The sequence below is a fragment of the Ochlerotatus camptorhynchus genome, unplaced genomic scaffold (assembly GCF_037179485.1).
Source record: "Ochlerotatus camptorhynchus isolate MF236.1 unplaced genomic scaffold, CSIRO-AGI_Acam_v1.1 ptg000285l, whole genome shotgun sequence".
NCBI lineage: Eukaryota > Metazoa > Arthropoda > Insecta > Diptera > Culicidae > Ochlerotatus > Ochlerotatus camptorhynchus.
Window position 1 is genome coordinate 300,590 of NW_027040774.1, and position 6,017 is coordinate 306,606.

A 6,017-nucleotide genomic window follows, 5' to 3' on the forward strand; every position below is an offset into this window, starting at 1 on the left:
GTATGACAAGGCTCGACTTAGTGGTTACCATTTCAGCTTACCGAGCAGAATGTCAGGAGTTCAATCCCAGACCCGTCTCTTTCCTTGTATTTGACACTATGATTAGTTTTCTATCCCAATTAGATTTAAATAAATAAATCTACTTTACCCATTGCATCACGTACTAGGGGATCGTCTAGATGCACACGCACAGCTCAAAAAACTGTTGTGCAATGCATTAAAAATAGCGAATTCGTTTATTATTCAGTTCCAACTTGGATCGGGTATCAAAATTGGGTCTGTTTTTTTCTGACTAACGTCAGTTTGATCGTTTGTTTTTAAAACGTACCTCACGTCGAACTGACAAAAAGTTGGTTTCGCACTGATCTGAGCAAGAGCGGAAAGAGCACTCAATAATTTTAGAGGCAAGCAATGTGGGTGGCATTGCACAGAAACAGCACAAAGAGAGCTCAAAATTAGCACGAGCTCATTTTATTATAAACAGTTCCAAATCCAATGTAAACAAGAACAACATTTTGAATGTCAGTACCGTATCATGGAACAATATTATACTTCACTTCTACTTTACTTTTCTACATTGATATGTTTTGGAATATTAGCACATTCTGCATGAGTGCAATTTTTTCATTAGCACGCTCATAGCGTTAGCTCATTGCACGTCTCTTTATTTTTGACGTGCAAACACACAGATGTGTTTACTTGCCTGTGCGTTGTGCTGTTCCCTATCCTTGTCACTTACCACAGTGAATCCAGATCAAAAATAGCCTGACCCACACTAAAACAACTTTCCTTCCAATGACAATCGTAGATACGCAATGGTAAGCCATCAAAGTGGTTCTCTGTGCAATTGCACTTGTTCTAATTATCTTAATAGAGATTAAAAAAAACTTGTTCTGATCAGTAACGGAGTAGCAACTACGATATCCACGGTTTGTTAAAAAAAGGGCAAGGCAAGTACAATCTTACTCTTGCCCAGGGAGGTCGAGAACCCTTTCATCCCGAAAAAAAAAACCCTGACCGGAAATCGAACCCAGCCGCCTCCAGCATGGTCTTGCATTATAGTTGCGCCTCTCCGACTGAGCTAAGGGATGCCCCAACCATCTCAAACGACGAGACTACGCTAGAGCTTTGTTTGTTGCTAAGCTGCTACTTGCTGCCAGCAGTGTTCCTAAGATCGAGAGAAGTTTTAAGACTTTGTTCTTGGAGAACGACCTACGGGCATAATGAGCCGGATCAAGCTATGTGACGGGAATTCAACTTTAGGTATCATTTATTTTATTTTTCTCATTCTGCTAATATTTATAAAAGTTATTTGAAAATCTTCAACTTGTCTGCGTACGATGTATTTTGTTTGTCGACTGTTTAGGATTAGTTAAGTTTTATTCGTGTAGACTTCTTGTCAGATGATGATAAATAAATTAATTAATTTAGCTTTATTTAGGAATGATAAATAAATTCACGCGCCCATTTTAACGCTTCGAACACGATGCCTCCGGTAAAATGTGTTACGGAAAATTGGCAATGTTTGAAAAAGCATGGCTAAGTAATTTATCAATAGATTTAAAACCTATCGATTCCGAATAAATCTTTAAAGTATGCAGTTTCAAATGGCACAAATCTATTTGAAATTCACAATTTCACAATTTTTTCAGTTCATCTGTTTTTTTTCCCTTGATTTGTTTTTCGTCAATCTTGTTTTCCGTACTGAGACTTCGATATGGTGAATTTTCACTTAAGTTTGACTGATAGAATGTTTTCAAATAAATCTGCTATTTCACCTGAATTATTATGTTTGAAAATCGGACGAGCATCAACAGAGGACATAAGACATTTTAATTTATTTTCGAAGTGTCAAATTTAATTGAAAATTTACCAAATGAATAGAAGACAGCCTAAGCACCAATGCTACCGACGCCAGGGAGGCAGCAACCATATTTGGACCCTACCTATCGACCCATCAACTCATATACCGGGGACCAACAGCTTAACTTCCTTTCCGAAGGAATGCGTTGATCAGAGATTTTATGCCTCAGAAAATCTCGACGGCGCCGACTGGAATTGAACCCAAGGCCCTTTGGAGTGAGTGGCAATCACGCTTACCACTACACCACCGGTGCCGCTAGGGCTTCTTTAGAGGAAGAGGTTCTAAGGAAGACAATGTTAGCTTCCCACCCCGAGTTCAGATTAACGGTGACGAAATCGAGGTCGTCGAAGAGTTCGTGTATTTGGGCTCATTGGTGACCGCCAAAAATGATACCAGCAGAGAAATTCAAAGACGCATTAAGGCAGATAATCGTTCTTACTTTGGACTCCGGAGGACGCCGGTCGAATAAAATTCGCTGCACCACGAAGTTGACTATCTACAAGACGCTGATTGGCCTATGCTCGTGGCGTTGGTCACCCTTGGTGTTTTCTAACGGAAGGTGTTGCGGATCATCTACGGTGGAGTGCAGATGGATGAAGGAACGTGGAGGAGGCAAATGAACCACGTAATGCACCAGCTGCTGGGAGCACCATCTATCGTCCACACTGCAAAAATTGGACGGCTACGGTGGGCTGGGGACATCGTAAGAAAACCGGACGATGACCCAGTTCTCGAAAGGGACCCAATTATAACAAGAAGAAGAGGCGCACAGCGGGCAAGATGAATCGACCAGGTAGAAGGTGACCGGCGGACATATGGCCTCGGTTTGAGTAGAGAAGAGACGACTACTTTGGACAGACCTTAGCCTGATTGGTAATTTAAGTAGACTAGACTGATGCAAAATTTGAATTTTTCGCTTCACAGTGGTCAAACCGTTCCAAATCCGGTTCTAATCATCCACCCAAAATTTGAACTCATTTAGTTAAAAACAGACTGTCATTTCATTTGAAGTTTATATGGGAATTACTATGGGAAAAATAAACATTTTGTACATATATTTCTAACAATTCACCATATTTATATTCAACAAATTTTGATAGATGTAATAATAAAATTGATTTTATTTTTGGTTTGTGCTATAAGCTAGTGCGCACTAACTGAAAATGCTTGTCAAAGAGCAGCCACGTGAAACTGCCAAAGTACAGCCAGGGTCGTCAGCATCAACAATTTTATGATCGGTGAATATTCACTCTTTACGAAGATTATTCATTGATCATAAAATTATGCCTCTCTAACAGTGGAATTGACAGTTTTCATGTGTCAATCACATACTTTACAATCTCTTATTGTAACTTGCAAGTCCAAAATATCCTCATAAAATCTAATGCTTTCATAATTCCGAAAAACTATTTTTTTATAGCATATGAATTGCCGCAACCCTGTTTTAGGTATATCAAGGTATGTTTTGATGGATGTTTTATTGTATTACATAAAGTACAAAATCACTTTTGAACGTGCGAGAGGTGCGAAATATAAAAAGTTACAGTTTTGGTAAAATATTATGTATGCTCGACCCGGGCGCAAAACAAAATACGTTTAGAAAAATATGACATACGCTTGATACGGTTCGGTAAACATTGTTCACTGCTTTCGGGGACGACATTTCATTTGAATAGCAGCTTGTACCCGCACTGAAGGATTGTACGTCTTATTGTTTTCCTTTGATGTAAGGAGCACGGTGGTCTTAGAGCGACCGTTTTTACTTACGGAGCGGAAGAAAGTGGGTTAGAACCGAAACCCCTTCTGTTATTGAGTATATACGCTCCCATAATTTGCTTACCGTGTTTTTTTAAAGATCGCATCACTTTCCAAAGTGAATTCAGATCTAATTCCCCCTTCCCACTGTTAGTCCTTCTGGTGACAACCATGGAGATGCAGAGGTATATTCGATCAATGAGGTACAGAGAGAGGTGAAGCAGATCGTGAAATATGGTTGCATTAGTAATCCAAAAAATCAACCTAAACGCAAGTAGTGACGTCACTAATTGCATGTATCATACAGGGGTTTTACTCACACAACTTAACCGACTGCTCCACCTCGGTAATCCAGCTAATTGATATTCGATCACTAGCCACAACAGGTGTCGCGTCGAACTAACAATCTTTTCTGATACTGATACAGCGGAGTTTGCACACTGAGAAGTGATTGCTAATCCCAAGCCCCATTCATATGGTTCATTGTGAAAATTTCACTGGATCTGCTCTATTATGGAATAGCAACTACAAATTGTATGGTCATCAATTTTCATGCTCATAAATTCAAAAGAGACTATATGCGAATATTTTGATGCTGGATAAGAGGGAAATAATCTTATTTATTCTCAAAACGTTGACCTAGGGGAAATGGATGTAATGTCGGCCTAAATGCCCCTAATTTGGGCCCATACATCAATTCAGTAATCGACAAAATTTTCAATAGCGACCAAAAATATACCGTCCCAATGACGCGTTCGTCTAGATAAAATTGATAAATAGCAGCTTTTTGGCGATGGGCCCAATCTTAGCTCCATAGGTCAACATTAGAACAATTTTTTCTATTTGCCTGAAAAGCTGATAAATAGAGAGATTTTGTTGAAAAATACTCCATAATTTTGAATTCCTTGTCCCTATCTGATACAGTAGGGTAGAGCGCTACTTCGTCGTAATCGCCCATTTCCGTTCTATCGATTAGAAAAGATCAATAATGTCACTGCTTTCACCATGAACAAATCAATAATAGGTTTGTTCCGATGCGTTAGTTCATTAGCTACAACATAAATCCTGTTAGAGCGAATTGTATGAATATTTACGCTCATTGTTCTCAAAACAAAAGAAGCGCTCCTAGCGAATCCCCTTTTCTACGTTTATCCGTAGGACGAAGGAAATCAAATGGCGTTTCAATGCGTTAGGACGGAATTGAAACTCGTAGAACGAATTTAGAATCAAGAAGCAGTATTATATTTTAAACAATATCCCAACAATTTGTGACTCTTTATCAAATCCAACGGTACGTATGGAAAGGTGAATAAATTTAGAAGTCAGCTTTGACAGAAATATTCCATATTTCGCGCAAACTCGTTCAGAAAAGAAAGTTAAAGTGAGGGTTGTGCTTAGTAAGACGGAAATTATATCAAAAACCCTATTCTTCATTTAAAAACTTTTCACGAAAAGTCCCAAAGTGGCTACATATCTCAATTGTCTTGAAAAATGCCTTTACTTCAGTCAGGTGCAACTTTGAGGCATATGATTTGCCATTGTAACACTGAAGTAGAGCAAAAAAAAAGCACGGAACGGAAGCATACTGTCCCCGTCCCTGCTCTCGAGTAATATCACGATGCAAACAATTGGACCATGTATCTCAATTAAAACTGGGCGAGTGAAATTTATGAATTAAATTGCTCCCCACTGACCACGGACACGGTCAAACGCAAGCACGATTGTAACCTAGAAACAAGAAGTTTCTTGTCTACGTGTAGGAAGCATGCACTGAATGTCATGTACCTACAGAGAGTTAATTCATTCACGACCGTTGAAGATGCTTCCTCCTACGGGCAAGGAAGCATGGCAATGCAAATTAGTGGGACCAACGAAAACAGAAGAAAACCAAATCTTACCAATCTTGTATGGGCAGGGATTTGCCGCAGAGCTCTTGGCATTTTCCGGTACCGAGCTGTGTGTCGAGGGATTTTGAGAATTAGGAACATTGAATTTACTGGAAAGACAAACTTGGGCCAACCTGCTGAGTCCGTGCAGCTTTTGGACACCGTGGTTTCTTAAGGGGGTATTCCCAATCTTTTGCCTTTTTTCGGCCTGTTTTTCAATTAATTTTTTTTTCAAGGAAAATGAATAGTAATGCGCCTAACTCTTTTGGATTCTTGTTTATTGAACATTAAAGTTTACAAATAAATTTTTTTCGACATAAAAAAAGACATTATTGACGTCACAAAATGGCGGCAAACAGACCCCTGTTCGCCGCAAACGCCTGGACGGGCGAAGACTTTTCTCTGGAACGGCTTCATCTGAAACAGATTTCGTGATGAAATTAATAATCTGCATAAGATTCTCTGGAGCTTCTCCCGTTGGCAGCAAAAAATCTTGCAAATTAACAAAATGG